This window comes from Hevea brasiliensis, chromosome 10 (assembly GCF_030052815.1).
Source record: "Hevea brasiliensis isolate MT/VB/25A 57/8 chromosome 10, ASM3005281v1, whole genome shotgun sequence".
NCBI lineage: Eukaryota > Viridiplantae > Streptophyta > Magnoliopsida > Malpighiales > Euphorbiaceae > Hevea > Hevea brasiliensis.
Window position 1 is genome coordinate 65,742,131 of NC_079502.1, and position 13,753 is coordinate 65,755,883.

The 13,753-nt window shown below is 34.9% G+C and overlaps 1 non-coding gene across 1 annotated transcript; it reads left to right on the forward strand.

Annotated features, from left to right (window-relative positions):
* The first annotated feature begins 10,955 nt into the window (after nt 1-10,955).
* Nucleotides 10,956-11,062, forward strand: LOC131170099 (small nucleolar RNA R71). Its single transcript, XR_009141042.1, has one exon. It is a non-coding gene; the product is annotated as a small nucleolar RNA R71 (small nucleolar RNA).
* The last annotated feature ends 2,691 nt before the right edge of the window (nt 11,063-13,753 follow it).

A 13,753-nucleotide genomic window follows, 5' to 3' on the forward strand; every position in this document is an offset into this window, starting at 1 on the left:
TCTTTCATAAAGAATATATATTTGACATTCATATCTTTTATAATTGTCAACATACTTGTGTCATTACCTATCAACAGAATGTCATCCACATAAAAGACAAGGAAAGTGATAACACTATCACTAACCTTCTTATATACACATGGCTCATCCTTATTTTTTATAAAACCAAATGACTTAATAGTTTCATTAAAATGGATGTTCTAACTCCTCGAAACTTGTTTCAACCCATAAATGGATCACTTTAGCTTGCGCACTTTGGAACCATCTTGAGATTCAAAACCATAGGTTGTTCTATGAAAATGTTTTCTTCATTGTATCCATTGAGAAAAGCTGTTTTGACATCCATCTGCCAAATCTCATAATCATAGTATGCAGCTATTGCTAATAGAATTCTAATTGATTTAAGCATGGCAACAGGCGAGAAAGTTTCCTCATAGTCGATTCCTTGCCTTTGGCGAAACCCTTTCGCTACTAGCCTTGCTTTATAGGTCTCTACCTTTCCATCAGAACCAATTTTCTTCTTGAAAATCCATTTGTTCCCTATAGGTACAATACCTTCAGGTGGGTCAACAAAATCCCAAACTTGATTCTTATACATGGAATCAATTTCGGATTTTATAGCATTAATCTATTTTGAAGAGTCTATATCTGATATAGCTTCTTCATAGGTAAGTGGATCATCTCTATGATCAACTTCTTCATGAGTAGACAACTCTGGTTCTTCTTCATGAAGGAAACCATATCTCACTGGTGGGTGAGATATCATAGTTGTTCTATGAGGAATAGCTGTAGATGTTTCATCAATAGGTGTAGGTTGACTAGATGGATCTATATCCATCTGATCTATTGGTTGATCAGAATTCTCCAATTCTAACTATATTTACCTTCCTTTGCCTCCTTCTTGAACAAACTATTGTTCAAGAAATGTGGCATCTCTACTTACCACAACCTTTTGTGATGTAGGCAAATAAAAATAATATCCAAAGCTATCTTTTGGATATCTAACAAATTGACCCTTTTCTGATCTAGTTTCCAATTTATCAGTGTTTAGCTTTTTGATATAAGCTGGATAACCCCAAATCTTAACATGCTTAAGACTTAGTTTTCTTCCATGCCATATCTCATAAGGTGTAGAAGATACTGATTTTGATGGAATCCTATTCAAAATATGCAAAGCTGATTCTAATGCAAATCCCAAAAAGGAGATTGGCATATCAGTATAGCTCATCATACTACGTACCATATCTAATAGGGTACAATTTCTCCTTTCAGATACACCATTCAGTTGTGGTGTTCCTGGAGGAGTCAGCTGGAAACAATGCCATGCTCTCTCAAGTATTCATCAAATTCAGTACTCAAGTATTCACCTCCACGATCTGATCGAAGAGCTTTAATACTTTTTCTATCTGATTTTCTACTTTAGATTTAAATTCTTTGAACTTTTCAAAGGATTCATGTTTGTATTTCATTAAATACAAATACCCAAACCTTGATTTATCATCAGTAAAGGTAATAAAATAATGAAAACCACCTTTAGCCATTTCTTTAAATGGACCACATACATCACTACGTATTAGCTCTAAAATATTTTCAGCTCTTAGCCTTTGTCCTACAAAAGGTGATCTAGTCATTTTGCCCTGAAGGTAGGATTCACAAGTTGGAGTAGGTTCAAAACCCAGTGAGGATAGAATCCCCATTTTCTCTAGTTTTGCAATTCTATCTTCTGCAACATGACCTAATCTTAAGTGCCAAATATATTTTGAACTTGAGTTGATTTTCACCATGCCATTGCATTCATTTAGATCACTTGCATTCATTTTGTGTTTATCATTATTATCCAATAGTAAAGACCATCATTCATAAAACCCGAACCAACATATTTATTTCCAAAATAAATATTGCAAACATCATCTGTGAACTGAAATTCATAGCCATTTCTAGTTAAACTAGAAATAAAAATGATGTTCTTAAAAGCATCAGGTACATAAAATATTATCCAAACACAAAACATGTCCAGACATGTAAAAAGATTTAGATCCTATGGCTAAAGCTTCAACAGTTGAGCCATCGCCAATCCGGAGTCTAACATCTTGAGAACGCAAGCTGCTACTATTTGCTAGTTCCTGCATATCATAATAAATATGAGAACTAAAACCAGTATCTAAAACCCAAGTTGTAGATGAACTATGAGCATCATCAGAATCTAAATAACAAGATATGGACATACCTTCGGAAGGTGTATCCTTCTTGTCCTTCAGAGAAGCAGGATACCCTGGGCAATTCCTTTTCTAGTGCCCATCTTGCTGGTTGTGGAAACACTTTCCTTTGCTTCTATTAGCTTTAGTCTTCCCTTTCTGTTTAGCTATTTTCTTGGAAGGACAAAGAATCTAAGGTTTCTTTTTCTTATTGCCCTTCTTCTTGTTGGACTTTCCAGCATAAGAAGATGCAATCAAAGCTATCTCTTTTCTTTTATTACCCGGCATATTCTTTTGGGCAATAACCAGCATGTTGAGTAAACTAGTTAAGGTGCATTCCTGTTTAGTCATGTGGAAATTTGTCACAAAATTCCCAAATGACTCAGGAAGGGACTGAAGGATCAAATCCGTCTGTAGTTAGAAATCCACGTTAAAGTCAAGATGTTCCAACTGCTATATCAGCCGAATCATCTTATGGACATGATCCCTAATATTCTGTCCTTTAGACATCCTCATGCGGAATAGCTGTCTAGATATCTCATACCTAGCATTCCTGTTGTGCTCACCATGCAACTCTTGTAGGTGAAGGAGGATCTCACTCACACTCTGCATGTTCTCATACTGCTTCTGTAACTCATTACTCATAGAAGCAAGCATGTAACACTTGGCTCTCATATCATGCTCCTTCCACTTGTCCAAAGTTTCATGTTCCTCTTGAGTGGCCTCTGGAGGTAAGGGACCAGAAACATTTGAGTTTAGAACATATCCTATATGTTCAAGGTTCAGGACAAGTTTCAAATTTCTTAGCCAATTAGATAGATTAGGTCCTGTCAACCTATTGCGATCAAGTATGCTTGCAAGGATATTGGATGGTGGTGGTTGTTCTGTGCTCATTATTATCAGAAAATTAACTGCAGAAAATAACCAAATTAATTAGTAAATGTATCATGTAATTAACCACAATGATTATGGTCTTTTAATCAAATTGGTTCTCCCACTAACTTAGCGAATCCTACACTTTCAAAGTAGAAAATGGGAATCCTAGTTGGATGGATTTCTAGTGGGTGATTGAATTCTTATAATCCTATTGATCATCCTCAGGCACATCCATTATTGAAATTACAATAAACTATAAGTGACCCATCACATCTCATGTGAGGTTCAATCCTTTACCTAGCCCCTAATGCTCAAAATCTCAAGCACATCCATTATTGACTTATCTTGCATTAGTTAAGTTGATCTCATTGAGCTAGTAAACATGCAAATAATTTAATGTCCTCAGGCACATCCATTATTAGCCACCAAACCATTTACATATTTATAACATCTCATGCTTAACAATTATACTTAAGAAAATCTCTTAAATTAATTGCATCATATGCAACTATTTAAAATTTCTTAAAATAATTGCCCCAATGGAGGGCCCATGTTATAATTATTTTAATTATACCATTTCCAACTTAATCATTTGTTTGGAAGATTTTGTGGTCGTCTTAATTACTATTAAGGTCTCACTTTGCACATTATCCAATTAGCATGCATATATCATATACTTGCATACATTCCCATACATCTCATGCATTCATGGATAATAAATATGGTATGATCATGGACTTTCTAAGGGATTCAATTCTGAGCCACCAAGAATTGAATCAGGGCATTCCTAGGTGCATTTCATTCATTCATATTACAAGAGTTGCTGAAGGAGTACATAATCAACACTTGATCTTGAATTCCTACCACTGGTCCCACCAATGCTCTTGACCTCCTTGATCTTCTTGCAATCGAATTACATAGTAATCCTTGGCATACCAAGGTGAATTTACAAGAACTAAATAAATGAAATTACTACCCAAAAAATATTACAACCTTTATAATACATGCCCAAAATAAATTAAAGTAAATTAATTAATTTACAACCCAAAGAAACATAAAAGAAATAAATCTAATCACATTGGTCTTTTATAGTCCATGATCATCTATCATGCATATCACTATTTAATAATTAAATAAAACATACATACTTAAATTAAATTGAATATCTCATATTTAACTTAAAGATCTAGATTTGAATGTGATTCAAACAAATTTAAAAATTCAGATTTGAATCACATTCAAACAAATTTAAAAATTTAGATTTGAATCAAAATTTAATTGTGTGATTAAAACTCCTAATTAAACACTTTAATTAGTCATGGGCCTCATTATGGGCCTTGAAACCAAGTCCACAAATAAACCCAAACAGCCATGCACATGGTTGAATAGATCAAGCCATGCGCACTATGGTGTTCTTACTCAAGCCGCCACCTTTGTTGGTCCAACCAGCAATGAAACAATCATCTCATGATCAAATCACACAATTAAATCATATAATCAATAATCTAAATGGAAAATATAGTGGCTCTGATACCAATTAAAGGAGCGGAAGCATGAAAAACATAAGTTTAGATCATTGAATTCAAAAATTTTTCATCTAGGGTCACATGCATCATGCAAGATTCATTTTTATCTATTTGATTTCAATGATAAACAGCATATTAAAACTCTTTTAATATGTTTTTGGATCTATAATTACTATTTAAGATTTTAGAATTAACAGATTAATTCATTAGAACCCTAGATTAGATCAAGAATAAGTGCACTAACCTTTTTGATGCACTACAGTGTGTTTGGCACCTTTGGGATGCGCCTAGGACACCAGATGTTGTCCCTCTAGCTTGTCCACACCAAAATCACCAATGCCAGCCCCTTGAACAGCTTATCAAGCCTTTCCAATCAATTAGAAAATTAGGTTTTGCCTTTTGAGGCATTACAGACGTATACAGGACTCTAGAAACAATTTCTAGTATTTTTAATTCAAGAGAATATTGGTTATTCTCTTTGAATTGATGAAAGATGAAGAAGAAGAGAGGAAGAGGTTTCATCCTTTCCCTTATATAGCCAGGTCACCACTTAAAACCCTTACCACATGTTACCTTCTGATTGGCTCGAGGTTTAATTTACCCAATCACATCGTGTCAAGTGTCAAACCTATATTTAATCTTGACTTTGATCATCTTACATGATTAAAAGACATATGGCAAGCTTATGTGTAGTGCCATGTGTCATCATCTCATGGTGCCACATGTCACACTGTCAAATGACCAAAATACCCCTGTGTCTTAATTTTGAATTCTCAACCCAAAATAATTATTTCTCTTCTTCTAATCAATTTATATCAAATATAAATTAATTAATTAATCTCTATTAATTAATTTCTCATAATTAAATTCATATTTAAATACTTTAAATATAAATTTAACTTATACTATACATCCATTAACCTAGATTTGGTTTCAAGCCATGCTAGGGACTTTCCAATCTAATTACAAACCAAACCTATTTAATTAATCAATTAAACTCTTTAATTAATTAATTAAATCATATTTAATTTGTTGATTACTTGTGTACGTGTGTGACTTACTAGGCTCATCACTAATTGGCAATGAGACATGATATCAACTCTTAATATCATCAGAACTCTTTCTTACCATAAATGATTTCTCTAAATCATTTTATGCATCTCATAGACCATGGTTAACACCTAGCATAGCATGCCATGGCCACCCAATTAGTAATAAGGTTTATCTTAAATGAACATATAATCATATGTTACCATGCATTAGAATCTCTCTGTTATAAAATCCCAATTCGAGCTGGAGTCATGGTTTATATCAAACCCCATTTGCTATGAATATTATGTTCTCTTTTAATTCCAATTCTTGATTAAAAAGATTTTCTCATGAGAAACTCTTTTCTGATTAAATCTATCTGTCCTGGCTAGGAACTTGAAACATCAAGAATAATAAATGAGCATAGGATTTTATCCCTATTTACTTAGGGTAACTGATTCCATCTTGATCAACACCTACCTCCACATATAATTAGTAGGAGCCAACACATGCCCATATACCCATACACAATATAAGTATGAAAGCAGTATCAAACTCAAACCACCTATATACAAGATAACTGTGCTATCTCAGGTCTAAAGATTATATGCACTGATATGATTTATGACAATACATTGACAAGAGTAAACTCCATGTGCTTGTCATAAATGTCACTGGTTCGGCCTACTTATCATGTATAAGTGCCTATCATGTTTGTTATATGGCATGAGACTCACCATTCCATCTTATTTATATCTCATATAAATAACTTGGGAACAAATATGATTACAATCTTTCTGGATAAGTCATGTCCTTATTATGAGGTATCCTCGATTGTGAACCAATTTATGATACTTTGTGCTAGAAATACTGTCACTCATATTCTTAACAACTTAATAATAGAATTTCTAACAAAATATCAAATGACCTTTTCTATTACACATAAATATATTCTGTAAATGGAAAAGTGAAAATGCCTTTTATTAATAAAACATGTACAAGATACATACTAAATGATATGCTCTAGGGCATACTACTAACAGTTTTGTATGCAGTACGGTATGCCCATAGTGCATCATCTAACTTCATGCACTAGTCCTTCCTGGATTTGTTTATAGTTTTCTCCAGAATCTGCTTCAGTTCCCTGTTTGAGATTTCTACTTGATCGCTAGTTTGAGGATGATAAGGTGTGGCCACCTTGTGAGTCACTCTATACTTTTTCAGTAGTGTTTCGAATTATTGGTTGTAGAAGTGACTTCCTCCATCACTGATTATTGCTCACGGTGTGCCAAATCTTGTGAATATGTTCTTCTTAAGGAACCTAATGGCCACTCTAGCATCGTTGGTTGGTTTCGCAATTGCTTCTAACCATTTTGACACATAATCAACTCCAACCAGAATATACTTGTTTCCACTGGAAAAGGGAAATGGGCCCATGAAGTCTATTCTCCATACATCAAACAATTATATCTCAAGTATACCATGAAGAGGCATTTCATTCCTTCTTGAACTTTTACCTGTTCTTTGGCATTGATCATAGCCTGGCACAAAGGATCTTACATCCTTAAACAGATGTGGCTAGTAAAACCCTGCTTGCAAAATCTTTGCTGCAGTTTTTGAGGTGTCGAAGTGTCCTCCATATAATGATGAATGGCAGTGATAAATGATACTTTCCATGTCTTCCTCTGGTATGCATCTTCTTATCAGCCCATGATTACATCTCTTGTACAGTAGAGGTTCCTCCCATAAGTAATATCTCACATCATGTAGGAATTTCTTCCTTTACTGATAAGTCATGTTTGGAAGCAGTACCTTGCTTACAAGAAAATTAACAAAGTCAGCGTACCATAGAGCTTTGGAGAATGTAAGTAATTGCTCATTAGGAAATGAATCATCAATCGGCAAATCTTCAAAGTCCTCTGTGTACTCCAATTTTAATATGGAAAGATGGTCAGCTACTACATTTTTAGATCCCTTTTTGTCCTTGATTTCAAGGTCAAATTCTTGCAGGAGTATAATCCATCGAATCAGCCTTGGTTTTGCTTTCTTCTCGTTCATAAGGAACCGAATTACAGCGTGATCTGTGAATACAATGAATTTTGACCCTATAAGGTAAGATCTAAATTTGTCCATTGCAAACACCACTGCTAGGAATTCTTTCTCTGTGGTTGCATAATTGATTTGCGCATTGTCGAGTGTCTTGCTAGTAGCATGGAGCTTTTTATCTTTTCTTTGCTCGAGCACTGCCCCAACTACAAAGTCACTCGCGTCGCACATCACCTCGAATGGTAGCTCTCAATTTGGTGGTTGCATTATTAGTGCTGATATCAGGGCCTTTTTTATTCTATTAAAGGAGACAAGGCAATTTTCATTAAAATCAAAGGGAACATCTTGACTTAACAAGTTAGTAAGTGGCTTCGCTATTTTGGAAAAGTCCTTGATGAATCTTCTGTAGAATCCTGCATGTCCTAAAAAGCTTCGCACTCCCTTGACTAATGTTGGGGGTTGCATGTTTTCAATGATCTTAATTTTTGCCTTATTAACTTCAATTTCTCTTTTTGATATCAAATGTCCCAGGACTATACCTTCCCTTACCATGAAATGACATTTTTCCCAATTTAGGACCAGGTTTGATTCTTCGCATCTTTGTAACACCTAAGATAAATTAGCTAGGCAATCATCAAAAGCAGTTCCATAGACAGAAAAATCATCCATAAAAGCTTCCATGATATCTTTAATATAATCAGAAAAGATAGCCATCATGCATCTTTAAAAGATAGTAGGGGCATTACAAAGACCAAAAGGCATTCTTCTATATGCAAATGTTCCATAGGGACAAGTGAATGTTGCCTTTTCTTGGTCTTCTGGGTGAAAAGGAATTTGAAAGAATCCCGAATACCCATCTAGATAACAGAAATAAGAGTGTTTCGCTAACCTTTCTAACATTTGGTCGATGAAGGGTAGAGGGAAATGGTTTTTTCTGGTGGCACTGTTCAATTTTCTATAATCTATGCATATTTGCTAACCAGTAACTACTATAGTAGGGATTAGTTCATTGCTTGCATTTTGGATAACAGTTGTCCCACCTTTCTTAGGAACTACATGTACTGGACTAACCCATTTACTATCAAAAATTAGGTATATAATACCTGCATCTAATAATTTTAAAATTTTTTCTTGACTACTTTTTTCATGTTTGGGTTAAGTCTTATTTGGTGTTCGATTATGGGTTTACTATTTTCTTCCATGGATATCCTATGCATGCAAATTGAGGGGTTGATTCCCTTCAGCTTTTCTATTTTATACCCTATGGCTTTGCTATGGATCCTAAGCTCTCTTAACAATTTTTCCTCTTCTAACTTAGATAGGCCAACATTGATTATTACAGGATATTTAGAATTTGAGTCCAGAAATGCGTACCTTAGTGATGATGGGAGAGGTTTAAGCTCCACTTATTTGGCATTTTCCTGGAGCTTACCATCGGTTTGTTCCTCCTTTAACTTCTCCATCTCGGAAGCCTTAGCTAAGGGTAGGGGTGGAGGAGCTACCAACTGTTGTGCACGGGCTACTATTTCTGTATTTTCATCATCCACTATGTGGCTGTGCACAATACATGCTTTAAGAGGATCTTTAGGATGTGGCTTATGAAATTCATCTTTAACTCGTTCGTCAATTATGTCAACCTTGAAGCATTCATTAGGTTCAAACTTGTGTTTTATTGTGTCGAACAAGTTGAACACCACTTCTTCTTCTCCTACCTTGAGGGTTAATCATCTATTTTTGATGTCTATGATGGCTCCGGTAGTTGCCAAGAATGGTCTTCCCAGGATGATAGGAATTTGAACATCTCCTTCCATCTCAAGGACAACAAAGTCCACTGGAATGAAGAATTTGCCCACTATGATAGGAATGTTCTCAAGTATTCCTATAGGATATTTAATAGATCGATCAGCCAACTGCAATGAGATTGTTGTGGGCTTCAGTTCTCTGATCTTCAGCTTTTTGCATATTGATAGAGGTATTAAACTGACACTTGCCCCAAGATCGCGAGGGCCTTATCTATTTTCTTGTTACCAATGAGACAGGGTATGGAGAAGCTTTCTGGATCCTTCAACTTTGGAGGCAGTTTGTTTTGCAGAATGGCACTACATTCCTCTGTTAGAGCTACTGTTCTATAGTGTTCTAGCTTTCTTTTCTTTGACAGAATTTCCTGAAGAAATTTGGCATAAGATGGCATCTAAGAAAGTGCTTCAGTGAAGGGGATGTTGATGTAAAGTTTTTATAAAACTTCTAAAAACTTTCCAAACTGCTTATCCAATTTAGCTTTCTGAAATCTCTGAGGAAAAGGTAGGGGAGGCTAGTATGGCTCTGGTAATTTCTTTGTCTTCCTTGCTTCCTCTTCCTGATCTTTCTTAGCTTCTTCCTCCTTTTTCTCTGCTTGGTCTTTAGAGTTTTCTATGGTTTCCTCTGTCGGTTCTACCTTTGGTTGTACTAGAGTTCTCCCACTCCTCAGTGTAACTTCCTTACAATGCTCTCTTAGGTTCATTTCTGGTTGGCTAGGCAGTTTGCCAATAGCCTTACTTGAAGAACTTGCTTGCTGAGCGATTTGATTCTCTAGCATCTTGTTATGAGTAGCAAGTTGGTCCATTCTAGAAGTCAGCTGTTTAATCAATTCAATTTATTGTTGTGAGCTACTAGGAATCCTTCCATCATGGTTTCCATGGTCATTTTTTGTTCAAGTTGTTGAGGTTGGAGAGGTAGTGATGGCTATGCAAAGTTTTGACCTCTGTTCTGAAATCCAGGGGGTGTTGGAGGTTTGTACCCTTATTGCTTGTTTATTGGTTGGTTCTGCTAATTGGACCATGAGAAATTTGGGTGGTTTCTCCATCCAGGGTTGTAAGTCTTTGAATATGGATTGTTGGGCTATCTTTGGTTGAAGTTTCCTCCATTATTCACATAGTTCATCTATTCTGTGGAGGGTTCATTGAAATTGCTATATTCTGAACTCATGTATCCTCCTTCATAGCTATCCTCATGTTGACTATTTGTACCAACTGCGTTAGCTTGTATTCTTTCGAGTTTCTTTGTGAGCTGATCAAACTAAGCATTTATCATGCTTAGGGCGTCTACTTCTAGGACCCCTGCAGTTCTTCTTACATTTCCTCTTTCATTTGACCACTCATAATTATGGTATACAACCCTTTCTAGAAGTTCAAGTGCTTGTGGTACTATTTTCTCCATTGGATCACCTTCTGCAGCTGAATCAACTGTGCTCCTTGTAGAGGGTAGTAATCCATTATAAAAATTTTGCACTAATAGCCAATCTTCTATGCCATGGTGTGGACATTCCCTCTACAGGTCTTTATATCTTTCCCATGCGTCATAGAGTGATTCTCCTTCCTTTTGCCTGAAGGTGTTGAGCTCTAGCCTCAGTTTTGCAGTCTTTGCAGGTGGAAAATACCTAGCTAGAAACACTTAAGAGAGGTTTTCCTAAGTAGTGAACGTTCTAGCTGGTTGAGAAAGTAACCACTTCGTTACTCTGCCCTGAAGGGAGAATGGGAATGCTCTGAGTATTATTGCTTGATCAGACACTCCATTCATCTTGAATGTATCACATAGGACAAGAACGCACTGGAGGTAATAGTGTGGGTCTTCTACTGGTGAACCTGCAAACTGGGTTTGTTTAATCATTTGGAGCCATGCTGGTTTTAATTCAAAGTTGTTGGCTTCCACTGTGGGTCTAGTAACACTAGGCTGAAATCCTTAGACAGATGAAGCTCCATAATCTCTCAAGAGTCTTGGTCTGTCATTATTATCGGCCATGGTTGGGATTTCAAGATCTCCTTGACCGTGCTCTTGATGTTTCCTTTCCCTCCTGATAGCTTTTAGAGTTCTGTCTATCTCCGGATCACAGTCCAAATGTGACACCCCTCACCCGACTATAGTGTAGTCGAGCGAGGCATGTCACACTCAGTGCCGGAGCACCCTATCTTATCTTACTCTATTCCTTTAATCATTTTCAAGTTATTATCTTTTAATATTAATTATTTTTCGATGGATAAACTAACGGAGTTTCTCCTATTTTATTAACGTTTGATGTGTTTCACTATTCACCTGTTTGAAAATTTTAATAATATTTTCCATATAATAATTCATCCATACTCATATCATCATTTCAAAAATCATTATGTAATTCAAATCTATACTTATTTGTACAAATTCATTCATGCTCATTACATATATCAAAATTCTCAATTTCATTAGTTTACATAATTTGCAAACCAATTGCATAAATTCATAGTTTACATCACATACCTATTAATTACATTTTCATAATCTACATTACAATACTATAACTAAGCATTTTATACAACATACAAATTATGACCTATATGGGCCCTATCTACATGTATTGCTGAGGAGGTGACAACCTTGAATATTTTAGACACTTCTGTAGATCAGAACTACAAAATCTCTGTTTAATATTCATTGGGCTTTACCTTCAGTACCTGCGTGAGGGAAATAAATCCATCGCGCTAAGCATTGCTGCTTAGTGGTGCAATAATATAACAAAGAAAATAATATACAAAATATAGATGGAAATAAAGCATAGTTCAGATAATTTAGATCTAATTATGCTTCAATGAGGTTTCTAAAATTTAATATCCCTTTTTTTATTTTCCTAATTTAATCCTCTTTAGAGGTGCTTAGTTCATAAGGTTACAGTAAGAATATACAATATACTAATATTCTAATAGTATTATTCTTAACTTAATATTATTATGAAAGGTACATTTGTAATATTTATTCAAATTATATTTCTATTATTAATCTTTTTGTATCATTTAATTCAATACCTTCTAGGTTATTTTAAATTATTTCATAATAATTAAAATTCTCAGTGCATTCAATAATAGATAACTTTTTTTTTATCATCAGTCTAGTTCATTTCAATTCTTTCTAGCATTTTGTTAATCGTTTTCTTTGATGATTTTGAGCCTCATTTTATTATAATCATTCTTATTCTTTATCTTGATATTTAATTTCCTTACTTCCTTTAATAATCAATTCAATTACATTTATACTTTTCCATGCCCAAGTAACCTATACAAATTGACCGGACTGGATAAATGGATAAATTAGCACTGGGTACCAGGTACCTCGGGTCATCACACCTTCAGTCACAATGTGTCTCCCGATGTGCAGACAGAATGACTAATAAGCCATAAAAGTAATAAGGCATAAAGCCAAGTATAACATCATAATCAGTATAGCCATAGGCTATCATATCACAGAATGGCAGAAAGTCATACACAGTACTACTATCAGAACCCTATTGGCATGCCAACCTATCCAAACTAATCACACTAGGCCTACTTGGGCATTTAACACTTTTAATTATGTAATTTTTTTGAAATTGAAATTTAATTGTTACTATTCATTCTATTAGTTAACTAAAATATTGACTTTTTCATAGATAATAGGTATATTGGTTCTAATATCCCCAACATACCACATTTTGCATTCTAAAATTGTTGGCATTAGTTGCTAATAACATTATAAAGCTTAGGGTTGGTTATTTAAAATTTTCAGATTTTAAGTACTTGGGTTACTGCTCCATTGGTCAATTTTACAGTAAGAATTTAGCAATATTATCTTCATGAAAGTTGTTCCTTTATGTGTCTTCTTTAATTGCCTTTTTGAATCACTCCATTTGGAGTTTTCTACCTTAAGATATGCTACTTTGAGCAAGGCAGGCCAGATTGGTATCTACCCAGATATTCTGGGCAGAATACCATTCTGCCAGATTGGGTAGTTCAACTTTGGCCAATAATTTCATTTGGTTAAGTCCAGAATTTGAGTTTGTATTAAACATAAAAGTTGTTCTGAATTGCCTCAGCTTTCCATTGATATAAATTTTAGGTCAATTGGACCTTTCTACACTGAGTTATGACCAAATGAATAAACACTGTTCATTTGGTCATTTTGCCCAGGCAGATTCTAAGTTACCCGAATTTGGTTAATTTTTAGGGCATCCTAAGTTTAATTTCTGGATAGGATTCCTTCATCAAAGTTGTGCCATTATGTGTCTAATTTTATATCCAATTGGCCTTGCACCAATTCAAC